Genomic DNA, 24,749 nt, shown 5'->3' with positions numbered 1-24,749 from the left:
GAACTCTGTGTTAAGACAACACTGCAACCAAAATTTTTCAAGACTTCAGGGGATCAGTGAAGAGAAAAGATTTCCTTTATGCACTGGGGAGATGTATTCTCAGGGCTCATGTCTTTGTTTGCCTTTATTTTTTTTCCCCATGTCATTCAGAAACATCAGAAGTGGCTGCAGCTGGAGACAGGGCAGCAGATGGATAGACTGCAGATGCAGGATTCTAATTTTCATTTATTTGCTCAACAGATTTCCAATTTTTATTTTCTAAGTTAAATCAGAAAACACCTTGGTTTATATTGCTTTTATTTTTGGAGTTAATCTGAAATAGTTTAATATTTACTTTTCACCTGTTTTCTGTCCAAAAGTGCTTGCTTATTTGAAGTCTTTTTTATTCTTTTTGTTTCCTCAAACTGAGAGGCAGGGCTCAGTTAACTAATGACCCCTTTCACTCTCTGTAGAGACAATTTATGAAAGTCTGCATACCTGTAAGAATAGATTACTTGATAAGGTGAGAAAATACTGCCAGCACAGCAGAGTCTACTAAAAAAACCAAAATCAAACAACAAAAAAAAAGGCAGAAGTACTCCCTAGTTTCCTATTTCCAGATAGCTGAACCAGTGCATAGCAGAAAGGGAGAAAAAAACCCCATCTGAATCCAAAACTACATTGCTCTTTGAGAAATAATTTTCAGAAATGCGAATTGAATCTTAATTTTACCTTCCACAGCTTGATTCTGGAAGAGGCAAATGTGTTATCTGTAAGTGTGCTGGCTTTGGGAAGCGACACTTTATCTGTAACTAGTTTGCAGTGAGAGGCCAGGGCTAGTTTGACTCACCAGAGTCAAGGGATCCCAAAGGGAATCACACTTTGAAGCAAATCAAAGCAAATAAACAAAGAAACACACAACTGAAATCACTGAACCCAAATCCACAATTTAAGGAAATAGAAGACTCCAGTGTTGTCCCGCTCAATGAACAAATCCAAAATTCATACAAGTGGAATTTCAGGGTCAGTGGCTGTCTGAAAAAAGTAAGTTATGTCCAAAATATGAGTAATTTCTGCTGCTAGAATTCAATACTCACTAATGCTTTAATAAGCAGTGAGCTGCTGCTCGGTTCTGGCTTGCTATGAGTTGCTACTCAGGAGTCCTATTCCTGCATTAAGATTTCAGGATGTCCCAGATTCCCATCACAATTTCCTTTCTCATCAAGGGGAATACATTCCAGTCTGTGAGGGAAAAGGCCATCCATTTTTCATTTAACAAACTTTTATCTACCTCGCCTCTTAAGTGTCTAAAGTCACACACTCAGGTAAGATCTCTAACCTTGTCTCCTCTTTTGAAAGTCACCCTAAGATGAGAGCCAGTTCTGTCATCATGCTCCTCTGGGAAATCAAATAATGATGTTAGGCAGCAATGGTTAATAGTGTCTTATTTATTATGTATGAAGAACAAAATTTTTAAGAGAAATCGTTAGCATTAAGTGTAAGCATTTTTTTAAATTTAATTGACATTTTGACAGCAAAATCTTTTAGGCTCCTTAAGGAAATTCAGCCTATAATAATAAATAATGAGCAAAAATATTGCTGGAAGATGAAAGTTAATAGCCTATTTCTTAAAAACTCAGATTTTATTATAGGAATGTAGATGCAGATTGCCACATATACCAGACTAATTTTTCTCTTAGATTCTTTTCCTAATCCCTGCAGACTAAGAATAAAGTGGTAAAATTGGAAAAAAAAATACCACAGATTTGGAATGCTGCAGCAGACACACCTGTATGTGTACATTGTAGCAATCCATGCCTATTTTCCCTGTCAATATTTAAAAGGATTATCTGGTCTGTTTGCTGATTGCCCTTTGAAAATTAAAATTCCTTATAAAAGATTTAGTGAAAGTAGTGGGAATGGAGGATCTGGGATTCTTGTGATCCTGGAATCACTGGAGAATTACGGAGTTTTATTTCTACCAATAAAATAAAGACTGAAGCCTCCTATCAAAGGCACAATATTGGATTATGGACTACTGAGGAGGCCAAGTAAGGAAGGCTAGCTGATAACTCCCCTAAAAAGCACTCTTAAATTCTTTTTATTCAACTCAGTGGGCATTTGGTGTCTGTGATTTGGTTCCATTTGCATAGAGTTCAGCCTGGGAACCAGGCACATCATCTACTGCATGCACACATGCACTCTTTAAAAAATAGCAATAATAATTGTCAGAGTATATCTAGTGTTATAAAACATAAGTTTAAATCAGGCTTTTCAAGCAAATCATCTGGGTCACACTCCAGTAGCAGTGCAAGTTCCACAGAATAAGAATCCTCTGTGATGATATATCTTGGAAAAAAAGGGACAAAAGCACCTGTGGGAAGAGTTGCATCCCAGAGGGCTGTACTGTCCTCCAGATAAAATGGCTATGTTGGCATAACCACGTGTTTTCAGCGCAAGGAGAGGAAGGGTCATAATTAATTTAACATAGGTGCAAAAACCTTGGCAACTCTATTTTATCACAGAATAATTCCATAAAAAGCCAGCATCTCATACCTGTATAGGAAAGCTCAGTGTTGTTGACAAACACGTGAATTGAATTAAGGAAAAGGTTGAGTGATAAAATGGAAATCACTAATTTCCACTCCTAAGACACTTAGATAAAATAAATGCTAATATAAGACTTTTATTTTATTCAAGCATTCAGTAGAGTTTTCAAAGATGATGAAAATGCCAGAATGAATCAGTTTTTTGGCTTCAAGGGCTCTGAGAATGTTTAAACCACAGTTTTATGAACTTATGTTCAAAAAACTGTGCATTTCTTAATGATAATCATTATTCTATCTCCAAAAGGGGAAATTCTCTCATGAGGAAAATCAAGGCAGAAGGAATAGGTTAAAATTCTTTGACCCAACTCTCATGACAGTTAGATTTTGTAGATTATATATATATCTATAACAAACATAGATAACACATGATATGCCCATTACTCATATGCTCTAATTCTTCTGTAACACTTTATTGAAATCTCTTTTTCCCCACTTAGAAGAATAATGGCAATTTGTTGCTATCTGACTGGAACTACATAAAATATGAAAATGTGTTGTATCACACTTTTTTGCAACTGTGTTTACAAATCGTGTAGGACAGTTACATTTATTCAGCGGAGTTAATATCAATGACAGCACAGAGGAGAGGCTCAAAGGCATAGGTCACCCAAGTCTCTGATAACTCTGTGCATGCGGTAGGATAGTTTAAAAGGATTTAGCATCCTTTGTTTTTCCTAGATGCAACTGATTCTATTCAAATAATGTAGAAAGTACTTTATGATCATTTTGAATCCAAATGCCAACACATTCAAGAAAATTTCCTTTATTTTCAATGGGCTTTGCTTTAAAGCTGTAAAGAACCCAAAAGGTGAACATATATTTTAGTTTAATTTACACCTTATCACCTTATTATGCTTTGTTTCATTCCTGAGGGTGCAATTATGTATAAAGAGCCTAACTTTTACCTCTTATAAATAGTTTTGGATTTGACCCAGAATTGTAATGGCCTCAAATTATGTGTGTCGTATTAAATGTCAGAACATGATTATAGTATAATCCTCAAAAGCTGGTCCTAGTGGGATAGTTGTGTCTTCTGCCTGGGCTTTTTTTACTAATAATAATTTAAAACCTAAGAAAAAATACAGAATTTAAACTGAAAAAAAAGTAAGTTTGGAATAATGTTACAAATAATTTAATGTGTAAGATAGAGTCAAAATCTGTTCTCAATAGCCACCATTTTTTTTTTTTAATTTTTCCAGGTTGTGGAAGCAGTGTTTCCCACCATTTATGTCCAGTTTGATACATTTGTCAAGTATCAGAGACCAAATAGTGGACATGCTGTTCAGAGTACTGTATTTGTGTGTAGAGTCTCTATTCTGACAGAACTTTTGCTCAGTGAAGACAAGTAACACATTAAGAGCAGTGAGGAAAGATTCACAGTAATGTGCACAGATGTGCATTTATACTTTTCTTCTTATTTCTACAAATAAATATATGTAAGTGTTAACTTTTCTATATCTTCATTTCTCATTGATATCACTCTCAGCTAAAAAGCCATTGAACGTGTCTCCCATTTCTTCAAATAATGAGGTACTTGGTAGTTTTATGCAGGCATCAATACATGTATTTTACGGGATTTGAGATGGTAAGAATGTTTCCATTTATTGTTAGCATGCTATTTTCTTTTGTTTATATGCATTTGAGCATAAGAATCATGGCTTATTTGAAAAAAACCCTTTGAAAGCTATTGTTCAACTACACTCTATTCTTCTTTTGTCCTAAAATTTCATCATTCTCAATTGCTGTAACATCATATCATTAGCTGTTTTATAAAAAGAAGAAAAAATAAAGTCAAAGCAGTTACAGTTCTAACTCCACATTCTGACAATAAATGCAGATGATAATGAAGGCACTAAATTAAGCAGTCATAGCCAGACTTAGGGGAGTCTGGGGCCATGGTTTGCAGTATCACTCTCAGCAGGTGACACTTGCTGGGCAGGCAGTTCTTCCTATGGAGTTCTGATTTGCCAGATGTACAGACTGAAGCTTCATGTTCCCTTAGCTCACATTTCATCCTGTGCAATGTCATCAGCCATCCCTATAAAGCCATGCCAATCCTACAACTGGAGAAAAATTCTAATTGAGATGTGGGCTTGAGTTAATTCTGGAGAAGCACCATGTTGAGCCCTTTTATATAAAGGGGCAGAAAATGTTACCAGGTTTCTTTTCTCTGTTTCGCTCTGCAGCTCTTCCTTGATTTGAAGAGTTTGTGTTCAATGGTCACTTACTCGCTTACTTTGGAGGCAGGCAGAACATTGTAAGTAAAATTGAATAGAATAAAGCACTGAAGGGGAAAGGCTGTCAGGAGCAATTTCTTAAAACTAGAAGAATAGACTACTTAAAATAAGATCTTGAAGCTAGAACATAAGGTAGTTGTTTAATTTTTGGCTTACAGTATCAAACTTGTCATTACCCTTTTAGGAAAAGTCTAAGAAAATTGTTGAGTACATGAAGGTAGCAAAATTAATTTCATTTGATAGAAGAGGCTGGCATTGGTAAACAGATACATTCATTCAATGCATCATTAGCCCCAGAAAAGAATGATTGGATTCTGGCCAAAATAGAAGAAAATTCTACTAGGAAAGGGAACTGATCACAGCCCAATGAATTAGGCCTATTGTCTAAAAGATGGGAGCTTGTCGATTGTGATAAATTATAGTTTAAGATATTGGTGAGCCTTCTAGGATACATCTGTGCATATGGCAATGCAAACATAATCACACTAGGCACTGGATACAGCAGTGGATGTCTGTGTCACAAGTGACAGCTCATAGAGGTGATGAGATGCATCCAAAAGAAATGAAAGAGAATGAGAAAGGAAGTAAAGCCAGTGGCTTACAGGTTTAGAGGGAGGCCTTGCCTTTCTCCCACAGGACGGCTGTTTTCCAGATAGCAGGTCTTCTGAGTACAGACAGACTTATGGCAGGCAGAAATTGCACCCTACCACAAAGTTTGGATGAAAAAGGGGGGTCCTGGGCAATGTGTCAGCCTGCCTTTGAGGCACTGAGCAATAGTGGTGCAGAGGGTAAGGAAGGGAAGCTGGACATGCAAAAAGAAGAGAGATGGAGACAGTTCCTGAGAAGTTATAAACCAGCATAGAACCAGCTACTTGAGACAGTAACAAATTCAACCTAATTTTCAAAAGAAGCAACAAAAGACTGGATCAGCTTTTGATACAGCACAGCAGGGAAAGCATATAAGTCATCTGAAATCGATAATTTTGCCATAAGGCTAAGCTACTACAGTGATAAAGAGCTGGCTTTGATGTCAAAAGGAGCAGGTGCCTGTGGGAGGTCAAAGTTTGAAATGAGATTACTCACAAGGATCAGAAAGATAATCAAATATGCCCACTTCTGTGGCAGTGACATATCAGTACAAAAGACTCAAGTTCTAAATAGCCACAGTTAGGACTGAAAAAGGATACTGCAAAATCCTGATGAGAGGACAAAAGGGAAGAATGGTTTCTGAGGGCAACTCATTTCCGACTGACTTGAAAGGACCAAGCTCACTGGTCTGTTAAATGGCTTTTGCTGCTCAGTTGAGAGGTAACTGGAAGCAAGGACAGTCAGACCCAAATGCACAAAGGAGCATGGGCCTTGCAGGGTTAGCAAGTCTTGCAGTTTTATGGGTGGAGTACACAGAGCCCAGAAACACCAATGGCCCTGTGCAACACATGGAGAAAGAGGGCACAGTTACTGGGAAGAAGCCAAAGCAAGTCAGAAGTGAATGTTAAGAAAGGACAATAGTTTCTTAAATCCCACTTTTCTCATATAAAATACCCATATCCCAGAATTTAGCACTTATGTAACACAAAAGCATCCTTCTACTTTGTGTTACTAACTCATCCCTTTGTGGTAGTTCACTAGCTTCTTTCCTCTCTTCAGAGACCTAGACAGAGAAAGAGGTGTGCATTTTCTACACAGCACCTGCCTAGTGAGTGTGACATCTGAGTCTAAAACTGCATATCCTGCACTCTTAAGAGTTCCCTGGTCTTTCACAGGGGTGAAATTAGGAGCCAGAAAAGACGATAAAGAAAGGAGTGATGCTGAGTTTGTGCTTCTGGGGAGCACAATCCTGATGTCTTGGAAAGAACAGACCAAGCACCTTCACCAAAAAGCATGGCTCAGTTCCACCACACTGAAGTCCTTTACAGATCTTGATATTTAGATATCTATCTTCAGAAGTACTGCTTCACTGTACAGCCAGGTTTAGTACCATGCTGAATTCAGAGCTGTAACAAAATCATTCTTTGTTCAAGTGCTCTGGCAGTGGTGACCAAAGAAACTCAAGGACTTACAGAAAGTTCCTGAGAAGTGGCTGCCTCACAGCCTCTGGTGTGCAGCCAGCATGTGGCACCCAGCCTGTAACTCTCCAGATCAGATCCCTCAGCCAATCTCTTCATTTTTTCCTGTTCTAGTAGGCCAAACCAGGCCAGGTACAGCTGGGTGCTGCTGGCACATCAGCAGCAGTGTTGTGGCAGTATTCTCTCTGGCCAGGGTCAGCCAGTGCTCCCACTGGCAATATCTGGATATAGATGAAGGGATAACTCAGGCCTGGGACTCTCCATAAAAAACAGTACGAGGGTGCTCACTTCATTTTGGGGAAGGGAAAGGAATATGTGCTTGTGTGGGAAGATAGGTTGCAAGCAGACTGCAGGAGGCAATTTTCCCCAATGCATTACAGCTGTACTGGTTACCAAGGAGTGGAAACAGCCTTGCCTGCCCAGTGAGGTTGGGTGTTATAAAAGAGTGGGCTAGGTAACCAAGAGCTGCAGTTTGCTGGCTGTGCTGTGAGGAGGCCAGGGGCAGATAAGGTAAGAAGATGTTGTGTGAGGGCCAGTCAGGGTTAGATGGTTGAGTAAGGGGCAGGTTGGGATAGCCAGTCACGTAGAAGGAAACTTGCAGAGAGGACAGGAGTCAATGCTCTCTGGAGCTGTGTGTGAAGAAGGAGGTCAGTGCTGTGTGGAGCTGCCTGAGAGAAGTTCATTTAAAGAAGGCATGAGAAGCTTTTAATAAAGGACTAGTGATGGTGTCAGTTGTGTCTGTCTTGACATATTACTATGTGCTTGCACCATAGCTTGCTATTTGTCAGTAACTTGTTTAACCTGCTGGTATAAAAGCAGCCCCTGTGTTCATGAAAGGCTTGGCCCCATCACTGGAGCTGTGGCTGAGCACAAGCCCATGCACACAGGGTGATTCCAGAGGAGGTGTGTAGTGGGTGTAAATATGCCACAGCATTGGACCAGGGTTTGCCCCATGCTTATGCTGAGATGCCTGTAAGTATGCCAATATTTCTACCTTTTCATGGCACCCCAGAGGCAAGAAAAAGTGATCTGGGGGAGTCTGGCTGGCCAAGTACCTTGATCAGCCTACACATATCATAGCAGTAAGATAAAATTCTTGGTAAGAGCATTCTAGCTCTCTTTGGCAGCCCAGAATGGTCTGCTTGTAACTTGACAGCTGCCATGAAGCCTGAGAACATCAATAAAAGCTGTATTTCCTTCACCTTTGTGTATCTTTTTTCCCTTTTGTAACCATGTCTGCCTGTTTCAAAGACAGGAAAAGAAACTACCATTCACAGCTCATACCTGAACAACAGAACTAACTCTTTCATCCTGATGAAGAAAGATTACTAGACAGAATCAGAGAGTGTATCCAAAATCCTGTCTCTGAAAAGAGCATTTTGATTCAGTTTGATTATTTTTTTTTTCCTTCGTGCAGAAACTCTATTTTAGTTTCAGAAGACTCTTTATTTTGTTTTCTTTTCCCTTTGTGTATCTGAGTCAATAAATGTCCAGACTTGGGCACAGATTTCACACTTTGTCATGGCAACTGTCCTTATTCTTCAGACCCTGAGCCTTGTTTCATTATCTGATGCCATCTAGTAATGTAAATACCTTACTTTGTGCTTAATTATTATGTGAAAATTAATATAATATAGTTTTAGTAACAATTGTACATAAAAAATTATCAACAACATTAATATAACTCCAGACTGTAGATTTGACATCCCTTGTTTCAGCAAAGCTGACCTCCAATGAAAAAGAAAAGTATCTCCTTATCATCTTCATTTTTATATTTATGTATAAGGAATATGTCTAACAAAATGTTGGTTTAAAAGTTCAGTTGATCTCAGGTCTTTGCTTTGAATGTCTTGTCTATATTCTCAAACTTTGAGAAATGCATGTGTTGCAGTACATATTTGCCATGTGCTTCTACAGGGAGTAAGTAGACCTTACATTACTCTTCTGAAGAAATTTAGGCCAGTAAGCCAGGCTTGTGATGAGTTTTAAATTCAGCAGCTACAGCCATGCTGTTTTCTGTCCCACCTCTAAGTGTCTTTGTGGAGTTTCCTAGGCAGCAGGTCAAGGCTGTGTACTGCTGTGTGGTCCTGTTACAGCTTGCCCCCATTCTCCTCATGTCTTCTGCATCAGCACAGCTGTTCCCCTGCCATTGAAGATTTCTGATCTCAACCAGTACACGCTTTGTTCTCTAAAAGCTTATCCAATTTGTAAGAAAACTACTTCCAGTAAGTGATCTCATAGCACAATTTTGCCCCAGTTTCATAAGTCCTTCTGTAACCTTTCTAGATGCCTTCAATGCCTTCAGTGTTTGTATCTTCCTCACTGAGATTTTCTGTTACCTTGATTCTTTGTGCTTGGCACACATGCAGATATCTATTTGAAACTTCATTTTTAGCACAAGGATCTAGCCATCCGATTCCTATTAACAGTAATGGGAACTGCATGGTTAAGTTAATTACCATGTACTGTGCTGAACATTTAGCACTCAGTATCTTCCCTTTGTTTTCCCTTTAAGGTGTTCTCTATTTCTGAAATTAATGCACTGATCTGGAGTAGTGGAACTGGATTTGGATCACTAAAATCCTGATTATATTGATATGTATTTGTTGCTGTGTCCAGTAACAGAAGTGAAAAATATTTCCTGGCTTCAGCAATTGGTGTTTTGATGCTGTTGGAGATTCATTCACACAGAAACAGAAGAACAGAGAGAATTGAACTGAGAGTATCACCACAGGACTCACTGAGAGAACCATGACACCTCAAGTTCAAGTGCCCATTAAGTACCTAACTGAGAATACAAATGAGCCAGAGCTCAACTCTGATATAGATGACACAAACAATTTCCTTCTGTCTGCTGCTGTTTCTCTCACTGACAAGTGCAAATAAAGGTGGGAAGGAGTGAATTCAAGAGGGTAAAGCCAAGTTTAACAGTGATAGGAATAGCTGGCAAGGCTGCAGACATTTGGGAAGATCAATACCACAGCACTAGTTAAGCTGTGTGTGGCCTTGACATCTCAACACATGCATTTTTGCTTGGGGAGGTGGTACTTTTTTGCCAAAAGTGATTTCGCCTTTTTTGTATCACAGAGACATTGTCCTTTCCATTTAGATAAAGACCTACTTACTCTGACCTATATTTTCATTTTGTCACTGTAAAGAGAGAACACAACTTCTGTCAGAATAGATAAAGGAGACAAAGAAATTATATTCCACAACCTGGTTTATTTTAATTCCAAAACTGAGAAATTTTTCTATTTTTCTTTGCAAACTATTTTTACAAAGCAAAAAATGTACAAGAAGGTAAAGATGCTTGTCGTCTTTGTCAAAAATTGTTTTATTTTATTAGCTCTCGTTCAAAGCTTCCCAGACATGTAGGCAAAACTGTACAATGGTAAGATAACCTAATTAAAATGAAGAGCTGTGAGTAAAATACTACGTGGATGAAGAGAGGGGGTAAAAACTCCTTCTGTCTCAGTTCAGCAGCTGACACCTTCCTCAGCAGGAGGAACAGCAATGAGAGGAGAGGGCTGTATGGATCAAACATAAGTATTATCTTTTCTTTACATATGGTTTGAGCAGCTTGCCCTTGGATTTTATATGCAAAACAGGCGCTCTCTTACTCCAACTTCTCTTACATGTTCTGTTGTCTGTGCCTAAATGTGGATTGTCAGAAGTTCAGCACCAAAAAGAATATCGAGCAGCACAGTTATTCACCTCCCTTAGATATGTTTGCATCCCAAACATATTTGCTTATTTATCCACCAGGAAATATAGAAATAATATAAAACAACTGGCCTCTTGTTGAGATTAATATTCTGTGGTTAGCTTCAAACTAGCATCTAATAGCATTACAACTTATCTGTCTGGTTCTGTAGAATTTCAGATGTCTCTAAACAAAATACACACATAAAAGGTTGTAAAGGCCCTGATAATAATTACATTTAAAATAGTTGTAGTCAGCACAACTGATAATTTTACACTGGAGAGCTTTCCACTGCTGCAGTTTAAAAGGGTTATGAATAGTGAGAAGCATTAGAAGTGGTTCAATGAAAGATTTTGGGTTTGGAAAACATATTTCATACTGAGAAATTTAAGAAGATTCATCTACTTACTTTGCTGAAAAGAAGGCTAAGGGATGGTTTGATCTTGGTCTGTGAGTACCTACCTAAGGAACAGATTTCTCATAGCCAGTTCTTTAATCCATCAGTAAAAAAACATAATGAGATTCAGCAGTTGGAAGCTGAGGCAAGACAAATTTAGATTTGAAGCATGGAACTGATTTTTAACACTGATGATAGTTAAACATAGACATAACTTACCTAGGAATGTGATTGATTTTCCACCATGTGGACCCTTTATTTTAGGATTGAGTGTCCCTCTGAAACATATACCACCATTCAAACAGATTTTCTGAGAGATTTCTGTGGTGATGTCCTGCTGAAAGTAAAACATAATAATCTTTTGGCTTTCTGGTAGCTTTCCAACATAAAATTTATGTTAAAATTCTTTTAATGAGTGTAAAAATATGAACTGAGTATTAACTGCTCCTAACAACTACCTGAGACCTCAGAAAATGTAAAACTTTAGCTCTAAAATGGAACCATCATATTTTTAAAGAAGTGATGATTCACATGTACCTAACTGGGGAAATACCAGCTCTTTGCTCCCTATCAAAACAAGAAAAAAATAACAAAAACATTCATATTATAAGTCTTTAAAATCTGGCTCTAGTAGTGGGCCATTAAGGTCCCATCCAAGTACAGGATTGGGAACTCAGTGCTAACCCTATGCAAATGGGAATAAAAATCATTTCACCATGGGTTATAGACAGAACTCCTGAAATCTTAGTTCTTACCAGATTATACCAGTTTTTGTTTGGTTAGTTGGTTGGTTGGTTTTCTGTCTTCCAGCCACCTGACCTACTGGTTATGTGTTTCCTATTGAATCCCTGTGTCTTTGACAGCCAGGCCAGATGTTCATTTACACTGGAACTGATGTGAGGATGAAAAGCCTTCTGACAGAAGTCTGTACCAGTACTTGACATTGCCAAAAAATCAATGCTAAAAAACTTCATTTGTTTAATCATAGAATCATAGGATGGCTTGAGTTGAAAAATATTTTAAAGATCATCTACTTCCAACCTCTTTGCTGTAGGCAGGGACATTTTCCACTAGCTCAGGTTGCTCAGGGATGCATCCAATGTGACCTTGAACTGCCCAAGGGATGAGGCATCTGCAGCTTCACTGGGTAGGCTGTTCCAGAGTCTCATCATACTCTGAGTAAGGTATTTCTTGGCATCTAATCTGAATCTCCTCTTTTAGTTCAAAACCATTCTCCCTTATTCTGTCACTAGTAAAAAGTTACTCCCCTTCTTTTCTAACAGCCCCCTTTAGGTACTGGAAGGTGCTGTAAGATCTCCCATGGGTTTTCTCTTCTCCAAGCTGAACAATCTCTACTCTCAGCCTTTTTTCATGGGAGGGGTACTCCAGCCTGCTGATCAACTTCGTGGCCCTTCTCTGGACTCACTGCAACAAGTCCACAATTTTCCTACATTGAAACACCAGAGCTGGGTGCAACACTCCAGGTGAAGTCTCACAAGAGCAAAGGAGAGGAGAAGAATCACCTCTCTCAACCTGCTGACTGCGTTTGTTGCGGTACAACCCAGGTTGGGTTGGTTCTTTGAGCTGCAAATACACATTGTTGTCTTATGTCCATGAGAACCCCCAAGTCCTTTTCTGCAGGGCTGCTCTCTGTGAGTTCTTCTCTCGGTCTGTACTCATGTCTGGTATTGTCCCAACCCACTGCAGCACCTGTTTCTTCTCTCATTTGTACAGGTCCCCCAGGGCAGCGTTCATTCCTCGTGTTGCGTCAACTGCAGCGCTCAGCTTCATATCACCTGCTAACTTGCTGAGAGTGCTGTTGGTCTCATCCTCTACACCATTGGTAAAGATATTGAGGAACACCACCCCCAAGACAGGGACCTGAGCAGCACCAGCCATCACTGCAGTCCACCTGGACACAGAGCTGTTAAAATACAACTCTCTGGCTATGATCATCCAACCAATTCCTCATGCAAAGAATAGTCCACTCTTCAAACCCATGCCTTTGAAAACATCACATTTATCAATGCCTAATGTCTTAAAAAGTTACCTAGTCCCTTATTATTTCTGGACTAATGCAAATTAGTGGTGAAAAAGTTTCATTTTTATTTGGCAGTTTTAGATCTCCCAGAGAGTTTTCTCTTCCTAGGGAAACCTATGTAAATAGCTTAAAGAACTTTGGGAAGTCGACTTGCTTTGAAATTAAGCCAAATAAACTTGTGAATCTCTCTGAAGGACTTGGCCTCTTTGGGGTAAGAAAATGACACAGGGATGATATCTTTAAAACACAAACAATGATGTTGTTTGTGGCCTTAGTTTTGAATGGAATTGGAAGTGTCATACTGTTGGTTGTAGATGTTAAAAGATTTTGTTCATCATTGGTCCACTTTTTGGCAAATCACTTCTACTTCCTATTCAGCTTGCCATTGCTTTTTGCAACCAATAATGGAATTCCCTTCCATAAGACATAGTGGGATCACTTGGCATGTAATTTGATTAGTGACATGTTAAACGTGAAGGGAAAAGGCAGCTACACCTGAAGGAAGATTCTTTTTCAGTTTAACTTTTATACGGTGTGGCAACATTAGGGTGAATAAAGCAAAAACAAAGAAAGGAAATGGAAAAGAGCTGGTAAAGAGAGGTGACAGAAGGTAAAGGTAATTTGCAATTTGTATTTTATGGATGCAGTTAAATGAAAATATTGTGGAAACACAAAGCGTGTTTAGTATGAACTGAGCCTGTGTTTGGGTGATAGCTGAGAGATAAATATAATGTGGAATTTGGCACGGATACACAGACGCCTGAGCAGCTTCTGGAATCACTTCTCTTTCAGTATCCATCACATACATCACAACAGAGCTGTTTTAGGAGCATAAATATATGTGGCTCATAAATTTATCTGTGTTAGCCTAAAAAGTCATATAAACTAAATAAAATAAGGACAGAAACCTATTAAACACAAATGCAGAAGTACTACACAAGAAATGAAGTATGATTCGTGTCCCCAGCTGGAAAAGTGCTCCTGACTTATCTTCACAGGTTATTTGGGAACAGATATGAGAGCTTGGTGTAGGCATCATCAAGTCAGACATAGATCACTGCAAAACTGAGTAGCATAGCTGCATTTCTGAAACAAACAACAGAGACACATTTCCATTATATTTTCCCTTGTCTCCCCTATCTGGTTTAGTTTCTCTATTTTTTAAAGGAGACAGAACCTAAAGCATTGACCAGGGTTATTGGAAATTCACCTGCAGGCTCAGACTGTGTCCAGTTCTACCGACTGGAGTATATTGTTTTGTTTCTCTTTTTCTCTAGCCACTTAGCCCCTGTCCTTACACATTTTATTCTTACAGGTCATTGGATAAATTGTACTAACTGAAACTGGAAGTGAGACCAAAACTTAGGAATTCCATAGTCTTGTAGTTGGGTGATGGGAGAACTGTAATGCATAAATAGGCTGATTTATGTGGGTATGATCCTGTCACAGAAGATGAAAGTCACAGTGGTGGTGATCCAGATGAGGTGGTCTTTGCAGAAGCTCAGTCAGTGCTTGGCCAGGACTGAGGGCTGCTGAAGGAGGCATGTTTGGCTTTGCTCCCACCAACCATACCCTGCCCATTCCCACAAGTGAAAGAGCCTGCATTCCCGAGGGTGTGGAACAGTCCTGTCTCTTGCTTGCATGAGATAATTGAAGGCCTTTCCCTGATAATTCCCTGATAATTCCCTGACCTGCTCTGTTGTGCTTTGCATTGAGCTTGAGCTTAAACAAGACATGCTCGATCTAACAGTGTGTGCTGAATGGTGTGTGGGAAACTGCTTAGACAATTGTCTAGGGAATTTATTTGATTTTTTTTTTGTGTGTGTGTGTGTCTAGACATTACTACTCGAACACATTTTAGGTGTCATTGTCTCTCCTATAAAAATCTACTCTTGAAGACATGATGTCTTGGAAATTTCATTCCTTGATCTTTGAAGAGATTCCCTTCATTTACTGGGGCTTTACAGATATCTTTGTCTTTAGCTCAAACCAGCTCTTTAAATGTACATCCAACCTTGTCTTCATGGAAGAATTATGTTCAGATCTACTTTGTAAAAGGCCAGTAACTTTTGTGTCAGCCCTCTAAGGCCTCTGCTTCTGGCTCTGCCTATGAAAAAGAAATTCTGAAAACCTCTATTTTTTCTAGTGCAAATTTGGCTTGAACAACAAAGATGGACTTAGCCCAGGAGGAAAAAAAGCCAAGCTCACCCTTGAATATTTTACAATTTGCAAGGAAAAGCAGGAGGTTTTTTGTCTTTTCTTTGAAATAGCACCAAAGTATAGTTAATTTTTATTGATTGACAATCAGAGTATATGATTCTGTCTTTTTACCTTTAACCCTTGCTGTGATGATATTTATTATTATTATTGTTTTACCTGGCTATTATTTTGACTATTTGCTATCATTTCATATATTCCACTCAGAATCCTTTCTAACAGCAGTGTTTTTATAATGTATAAACCCAGCTGCATATTTTGGGATTTTCTGCACTATGCCTTATTTAAATTACATGCAAAAGTCTTTTGCAGATATTTCAGTCAAAAAGCCCTGATCATCAGACAAGGGAGAGTGGCAATATCACTAGTCATCTTCTGAACATTTTCTCTTAGTAATTTGTGATGATAAGGGATTGAAAATGAAATTAAAATTATTTTGTAATTTCATTATCTTGGAAGTGATTTTATAGCCTACTGAGAATTAAATGTTGAAGTACAGCACTGTGTACAAAATAATTCCTCTTTTAATACATTTTTATGGCACTCAGATGAGCAGAAGCACAACTCAGGTCAGAATTAGCCTGTGTATTACTCAGCCTTCCAGGTCTTTAATTCAAAATGAAAATTAAACAATGCTCTTTTGACCAGAGTAGTTCATCCAAAACCAGCTAAGACAATAATTTTTGGTTTTGAAGGGCTCTTAGTCAAACCCTTTCAAGGTGTTTTTAAAAATTGTTTAATCCCAAAATTGAACCCCAGAATCCTCTGTAATAAAAGATGTGGAGGTCCTTTCATTAATTGCATTGCCTGCCTATTACAGCTAATATCCACTAGTTAAAAAGCTATGATTCTGCATTTGAAAGCGTAACGCCTAAAATAAAATTCACATGGTATTCAAATCTCATGAATTTTTCAGGAGGCTCTGTTAGACTTTCAGGTATATATATTTCTCTATAAATAAAACATTAGCATTTTAGGATAATTTCGATAACTCCTAATGAACAGTAGAAGGTGCATGCTGTGCTAACCAAGTTTCTGACCTCTGCAGCAGATGTTAGATCACACAGTAGCAGACTTGATGCAGGGATCACTACAGAAGGCAAGAAACCAATCAGAAAGGGACAGTTCAGCTGGCGCATGAGAAGCAAAGAGCTCTCTGACTTATTTCACAGGATTTTCTCCCAGGGTCTGTAATGAATCCAGAACTGAAATAAAATGGATTCTTTCCCTAGTTAATCCACGAGCTTGCCTATGACTTCATCCTCAGCAGCTCAGCTCACCTCCCCATAGGCCCCTGACCATGGCACAGCAGAGATCCCTGTGCCTGTGGTGGCTTTGCCTCTGACTCCTCCCTGTCATCATGACCCTCCTGTGCCCTCTGGGACACTCTGTAGGCTTCTCTGCCCTTGGGCTACAGCCTGTGGCAGCAGCAGGGCCAAGGTTTAGGGACCAACTGGAATATGACGCACATAGGCAGAGGAATCTAAAAAATAGTTGCTAACTGATTATGCTCTGCCTTCTCAGCTTGAGGAAACCATAGAGAGAGCCATAACTAATGTTCTGTCTCCTTAGTGTGTGCTGAATACAGCAGAAAATTCAACTTGTTTGCTGCGCACTAATTCCATTGTCCGTCTGTGATTTTTCCCTCTTCTGTTTTTGTTTGTTTGCTTGTTTTGGATATTCCTTTCAATTAATTTGAAATGAATAAAGGACACTGTTCTTTGGAAACAAATTAAGATCTTCCATAATCCATAACATTTGCATTCTCTGCTGAATTCAGCATTTTCAGTGTCAGCCCCAGCAGCAGTATCAGCTGCCTTTGAAGTCTTTGAAGTCTCCATAGCTCATTCAAAAGAGGAAAAGTAGCAGGTTGGCAGAGGTAAGAGAGAGAAGAAGGTTTTTTCTTTACCTATAGCCACTCTTTACACTGTGAAGGGTAGAATTAGAACACTTAAAAAATAAAGCAACCTACTGATTTTTCCTTCAAAAGAAGCTTCAGGCTAAGCCAGGATTATTTGAAAGCCTTCTTAGGTAACAGACAAAGTGTGACCTGATGAGTTGGAACAAGTGTCCATTTTAGGGGGTAAAGAGAAAAGCAAAGGAATTTTCTATAGACTTTATTCCCAGTGTTTTAAAATATCCTGGATAGGAATCTATATTTTAGGGGAAAACCATGAGCAGAAAGCCACTATTAAAACAGATTGAGATTTGCCCATTGTGATCTTGCAATTTTGTCTTTCTGTTCAACTCCTCAACAAAAAGAGGGGTGTTGTTAGCTCAGAAAGCCCCAGCTTTTTGCACAAGATGATAGGTACTGAACAACCTTACTAGGGGAATGGACTTTTTTCAGAACCATGGTTGAGGTGGGATGTTTGATAGAGTAGGTTTGCAAAAGACAATGAAGGGAAGCTGTGAGTAGCTCAGCTAAGGCCACGTACATTCCAACCAAAGGGTAGACACAGTGCCAGGGGAAGATAGGAGGGCAAACTCTCATTGTCTCTGGCCATATTTTCTCTGAAATCAGAGGCAGAGTGCATATGGTTATGGAACTTCTCAGCTAATAAACCCAGCAGAGAGGATAATCTCCTCAGATGTGACACTGTGCTACTGTGGTCACACTGCTTCTGGACCTTTCATAGTCCAGGAGATGTGCATAGCATACCAAGTTCATGAAGAGTTTTCCACTTGTCAATGCCAGAGGCATGACAATTGTTAAAAAAATATTTGGGGCAATACTCTCGAAATAAATTCTGAGAGACTGGAGACCTACTGATCTATTTAAAATATCAGCTTGACAGCTTGAGTTAGAGAAGGACTAGAAAGATTTTTAATATTGGCGCTGTCTCATTTGGAACGGAAAAACTGATATTTTGAAAGAATGAACTGAAAATCCAGTGGGGAGGAATATCAGATTTGGTCTGTCAAAATGTTTCATTTAGCTCAATTCAAGAGTTTTTGTGTGATACTTCTCATTTGGAAGCATAATTGTCTGTTAATTCTGTTTTCTTCTAAAAGACATTATGACCAAGAAAAGACACCTTTCTGATTTTGAGAATCTCTAAGTGGAATTTAGTGAAAATTCCAAAACTTTAAAAAATGGTAATGAAAATTGTTAATTTCTGAGGAATTATGCAAGGAAATTCTAGGGCTATTTTTACTGGTGCTTTCTAAAAATTCTTTTGTTTCTGGAAAAATTTCAGTATGCTGTAGGCAGAGTAAAATTGAAAGCAAGCTGTCAGCTAGAATGAAAACTGGAACCTTAAGTCCTTAGGGTCCTTAAGTCACTGAAGGAGCGTGCCTTAAAATTGGAGTGTAGCCTGTGTTACTTATCACCATGAGTAATTGCACTCATCAGGTAAAAGGTAATATGATCCAAGAAATTGACTGTTGGATATATCCTCAGGCAGAAAGAGATTTTGGTTACTAAGGGCAAAAATAAGAACAGATTAACTGTCTTTATTACAAACAATGATATCAAAAGGAGCTCAGAAAATTTTCCTAACAAGTATATGGCAGTTTGCTAAAATATGCTCAATCATATTTCTTTTCAGTGTTAGAGACATATAACAAGAAGCAGAGAAAGCTTTACACACATTATCTCTGGCCAATATCCTATTAATAAGAAAACACCAAAGCATCTCAGAAAATAATTTTTCTCTACCTTGTGTTACAGTGTGTGATAGTATATGCAGTATTACTGGATGTGTTACTCCTTTGGAAGAAAATACAGCAATGAATAATAAAAGAATAATAAAAGTCTGTGCAATAAAACCATTTTTCACCAAGGTTAAGAATGTTGAACTTCATGATTATAAAATGAACTATCTCAGTTTTTAAAACTAGATCTATAATTAATATAGGGAATGTTCCCTAACACTGCAGTGAGGAAACCACACCCTTTTTTTATCAAGGAAAATTAATCCTCCTGTGTGTATTTGTTAGTGCTTTTCTTGCGTGATGGTTGAACGCTGGATGTAATGGACCTTTTACCCCTTCATTTGAGAACTGCTTTGCAGCTGAATAAGTCTTACTGTCACCCTACTTGGAAACCTCTTGTAAACGTTTATTTTTTAATCTTACCCAATCCTTTACATCTTTAATCCTTTAAAGAACCATGTAATTAATTTCACTCTGTAAGTTTTTTACTTCTGTCCATACTATACATACATACATACATACATATATATAATGTATGTATATATATATATCTGTACTCTCTCTATGCATTTTTTTATTATCCCAGCATTTACTACTAACTTGAATCTTCTGTCCTCTAATTCCTAAGTATATCTTTTGTTGTAATATGATGACAATGCTGCAGATTTAACTATTTCAAAAGCACAGTGAGGAAATTGGGAAGAACCTGACAGACCCATGGGTGGATGATTTTCAGTTTTCTGCAATTTTCAGTTTTCTGCACTGGCACACTTAGCTTCCAATATTTATAATTTTTACATTTGAAATTTGTTTTGGTCTACATGACTTTGAACAAAATTAGTCAATTGGCTGTGAGCAACCAGCGCAATGAATTTTAACGTGTTACCCTCTATCTACATCGTGTTTTAATTTTCAACTCTTTGATTCATCCTCTAACTAATGGCTCAGTTTGAAGGACAAAACTTTCCTGAGTGCATGGTAATCCATGTCTGCAGAAATGGGTGAGGAGAGTTTCTTCCCTCAGGAGGGAGGTTCTTTTGTAACTTTACAGAGCTGCTGTTATTGCCAGAACTGATATTGCTGTGCTGCCTTTGTAACACGAGTTCATACTGGTTTTAACAGGCACCTTCAGTTCTTTCCTCTACCTTGGCATGTTTACATGTAATGTCTGCATTATACACTCCAGTACAGGAGCCAGAGGCTAACAGAGGTACCAGAAATACATTGTGGGAGGGAAGTGCAGGAATTAAAAGGTGGTGACATGAATATTTTCAGTTTTAAATTACAAATAAATAGAGGAAATTGACTTCCTTTTAACAGTCTTGTTAAAAATATATATCCTGCTAATGCAACAGAAGACAATGTTTCAGGTGCTGTTTGTGCATGCAACAGTAGTTGTTTTAGCGCCTCAGCAACATGACATTATTCTTTGTTTTCTTGCAGGGTTTTTTTTATTTTTAAGTAATGAATCATCCATTATGTTCTCAAACAGAAACCAGCCTTTTGGCCAAATGAAACATGTGCAGCCTTTGTTCAGCCTGTCAATTGCAAAAGGAATTAGTGTCATGTAGAAAAATAATAATTACTTTCCTTCCTGCTCACATGATATTAAGAGGAATAAAATTTGGCAGGCCTGTTGGGCAAACTGAATTTTTCCTGTTCCTCAAATCTTTATGTTTTACATTCTGCATGCTGCTGTGGTTTAAAGGAGGTGAGATTTTTGATATCCACAGCATTTATATTTGCCATGCCATTTAATGGATCTTGTGAGCACCATGAAATGAGTTCTTTTTAACAGATAGGATGTGAGGGCATGGATTTGAAGTCCTGCTTGTTGAGGTTCACCTCAGTTTTGAAGTTATGACCTCTTAGTGTTGGGTTTATATCTTCTTAGTGTGCAAACTTAGCCTAGCAGATGGTAAAAGGACAGTCATGCCAAAGACATTGTATGTGCATCTGTTTTGATTATTAGGATCCACATGACTGCTCAGGAGTTGCACGAGCAACAGGGGTTTTCAGGTTTTCAACACCCAAGGTGACCGAAATGAAGCTGCCTTTCTTCAAACAGCCTTTAAATTTAAAATTAACAAACAATCATTTGTTACCACATAAAATTAATGCGCGTTTCCAGTGGTGCTCCAACTGGAAGCGAGATTTTTTAAGAATAAAACCCTAGTTCCCAGGCAGTGCCCTCTAGGAGTCAACTATTGATGTCATTCTAACTTATGAAATCCACCAACATTTTCAATCTGAGTTTTGATCTAATTGTTGTAAAAACGTCCTATACACTAAAAGCTACTGATGACCTTCAAAAGTAGCTAACAAAGGCTTGTTCTCTGCTTTAGCAGATTCAGTATTTCAACTACTTTTCAAAAAGGTACATTGGATTCTTCATATGATTGTGGTTGATGAAGCGACTCTGAGGGATAGCTCTAGTCTCATTTGTCCATTTGTTAATACAATATTTTTCTTCAATAGCTAGACAATTTTTAAAACCCCCAACCCCTATACATTTTCAGATTCCCTAGGGGTTTCTATTGCAATTTATGACCTTTTGTCCTCTTACATTTCAGTTTTGAGTGATTTTTCCCTTATAACTATTTTTATTGTACAGGAAGAATTGATTGTTATTATCTTAAAAATACAGCAGCTCATGCCAACTGTTCGTGAAATCGCACTTCTAAGACTTTAACTTTAATTGAAAGATTTCATATTTATTTAATTGTATAAGCTTATTCCTCCCATCCATATTGCTGGTGATACAATTGCTTCTGTGATACACATTTGGAAAGCCAATCTTTGTTCTCATTCTATGGAGTTCCATTATAAATGCCATCAAGTTGTAGCTCATTCTTGTGGAAATATCTTTGAAGTTAGATAATGTTGGTCCAAGTTCTTCTGAACTGAGTTAAAGTACATTATAGTGGGCATTAATTTTGTCTGCTATATGCAGCTTAACACTGTTTTGGGAATTTCTGTCCTACAGAAAATTTTTAACCAATATAGCTGTTGACTATGACTTCCTCACTTCCAGATTTGCAGAGAATGTGAGTTATAGTCATCAGAGGATTTTGCTGTGTTTTTTCTTCTTTACAATAATCTCCCCTCTTCTCATAGCACTTCTCATAGTGGTGGGACGGGGATCAGTACAACAAAATGCAACTCCTTCATTGTGCCATGGCTTTAATCTAATACACCATATGGAACTCCATGCTAAAGTTTAAAAATAAGATGGAAAGCAGGGATGGAAAGTAGATGCACAGCGAAGAAGGAAATGTGTTTTAGATCAGATCAGAAATAGATGGAGAGTCATTATTCGCTACAGGATCCATTTCAAAGCTGTACAGTAAAGAAGTTAGGACACCCTACTCATGAGTTCATGATGGATGATGAACAGCATGGTCTTTACAGACTGGCGCTGTGAAATCTGAGGCTTGGCACAGCCACAGAGGAAGCAGGAGGGCTGCAGGCATGTGTAGGAACAAGTCTGGAGAAGCAGTAGATTGATTAAAGTTGTCAGAGTTCCCATCACAGCCCTTTCTCTAACTCATGCTGAGCCTGATGCAGGTTGACTGATTGACTGATAACGCACACCACTTCTTTCCACATCTTATCAGACCTGGGGTTAATGCTGGGCACAGGGGTAGCTGGCACAGTGAATGTGTAGGCTCACTGTACACAAAATCATCCCACTGCTTTGCAATTTTCACCTATCAGCAGTCCAGGCTTGTGTTTGATGTGAGAAATCCAGCTGCATTTTGAGAAATGACAAGACTTTTCAGAAGAGGAAAGGCAGGATTCTCACAGTAGGCTGGCTAGAAATGGAAATTCCTGCCTCCCATCTGGCACCCTTTGTTACAGATTTGGTTTGCTGCCTGGAGAGAGACCAGAGAGTTACACAATGTGAGGAAGGCCAAGAGAAGAGGCATCACTGATTTCATCTGAGGAAAGTCTTACATTCTCCATTTTGGAAGACACTTGCTCAGTCTGAAGCTCCGACCAGGAGTTCCTTTTCTCACAGATGTATGCATACTTCTCCTGCAGCTAGATGTCTATGGGGAGAATTGCAGTAGTCCCAAGGTCCAAATTGCCAGCAAGGAAGAGAAAATAGCAAGGAAAAAGGATGATACTCAGGAAAGAAACAGAAGCTGGCTAGATTATGACATCTGTTTAAAATTTAGGAGATATCATCATGATCCAAACAGTCAATGGCAGGTGCAGACTGGTAACGAGGACCTGCTAAGCAAAAAAGAAAATATTGCAATTCTAATTTACAAAGCAACTAATAATTTAGACAGAACATAAAGGATTATTTTTATTTTCTGTTGCCATCATCAGATCTCCATGTTCCTTCCATCCAGGAACACTCTATTTGTGTAGTTCTAGAAACTACTTTTATTGCTTTTACACTATAGAAAAAAAGTAGGCACTTTGACTGATCTGCAATCAGATGTTCCCCTTGCACAGCTCAGCACAGAGACAGCGATGAATGCAGTTCTGATGTTGATGCCAGATAAGAAGGCTTATCAAAAGGGGAGTGCCAAAGTGACAGAAGGGTAAACCCTCCATCTTTCTTTGTAGGATACAGAAGGGTAAAACCTCCTTCTTTCTGTATAAGATGTTCCCTAGTGGTGCATAAAGCTTAAATCTGATGTAAATCAGAGTGTACTTAATGAAAGAGCTTAAATGACTTGCAGAATTTGAACATTTTCTACTCTAAACTCAAGTATTCATCTCTATTTTAATATTCTTTTGTATAAAGATTTGTAGCATTTGTAGCAAGTTTCATTGTACTGTTAGATAATTATATAAGAACTTTTTATCTTAGCATTATGAGTTTGGTTTTTGCTATATTTAGTATTTTGTGTCTGTTGTGTCTGAGTTCAGACACTGGTGGATTTCCGTGGTTACACAAGGTGGGGCTGGTTATTGGTGTCAAGACGTGCTCTCTGTGTGCTGAAAACTTACAGAAAGAGTTGAAATGTGGCTTAGAGACAGAGCAAGAGCAGGACTTCCTGGGTACAGAGTTTGTTGGACATGTACACTTGGGAATTCTCGAAGAAGGAAAATGCCTGCTGTTATTGCTTTTATTGAGTTAGGCTTCGCTTTCTGTTCCTTCTTCATAAGTAAACAGAACAGATCCTGGTGAGGGCTGACCTGTGGTACTAATTTCTCAAAAAACCAGAAAAAATTTGGAAACCGCAACCCTGCCAACTTTCACCAACCCAAGTATGTTAACAAATACGCTTTTTAAAATCTAAAACCTTAATATTTCCCTTGGTGCTGAACATCCTGTGTGCTGAAAAGTGACAGCAACCTGGCCTCCAAGTCTCCCTCTCCCTGGGCACAGCTTTGCAACCCCAAACATTTCAAGCATCTTCATGTTCCAGTTTCAGCAGGTTACATCCAGATTTGAGTTCAATGTTTGAGTGAAATTAACCTTCTGCAAAACCTCCTTGAAAGGTTAGATCTGTGCTCATCAGAGACTGGATTTCACAGCCTCTCACAGAAGTGATCATTCTTTGCTGAAGCTTGTGTTGATTGAAAACCTTCCACTCTCTTCTCAGCAATACAATACAGTAAATTTTGCATTATTGTCATCCCATCCTTTTCCTCACCCTTATAGCAACAGCCAGCTAAGTGAGGACTTTTTCATTTCAGACTCGTATTTATTTCTGAAAGAAATGGATGTTATTTAAAATTCCATCCCACCCACGATGTGAAACTAATAGACCTGCTTAATTATGGGAAAGCTATATGTATGGGTATTAAGGAAAAACCCTGAGAAAATGTTTTTTAAATGTTGATTGCTAATGAGATTTAATGATACCAAACAGAGTGTG

This window comes from Catharus ustulatus, chromosome 3 (assembly GCF_009819885.2).
Source record: "Catharus ustulatus isolate bCatUst1 chromosome 3, bCatUst1.pri.v2, whole genome shotgun sequence".
Taxonomy (NCBI): domain Eukaryota; kingdom Metazoa; phylum Chordata; class Aves; order Passeriformes; family Turdidae; genus Catharus; species Catharus ustulatus.
Note: the sequence above shows the minus strand (reverse complement) of the source record.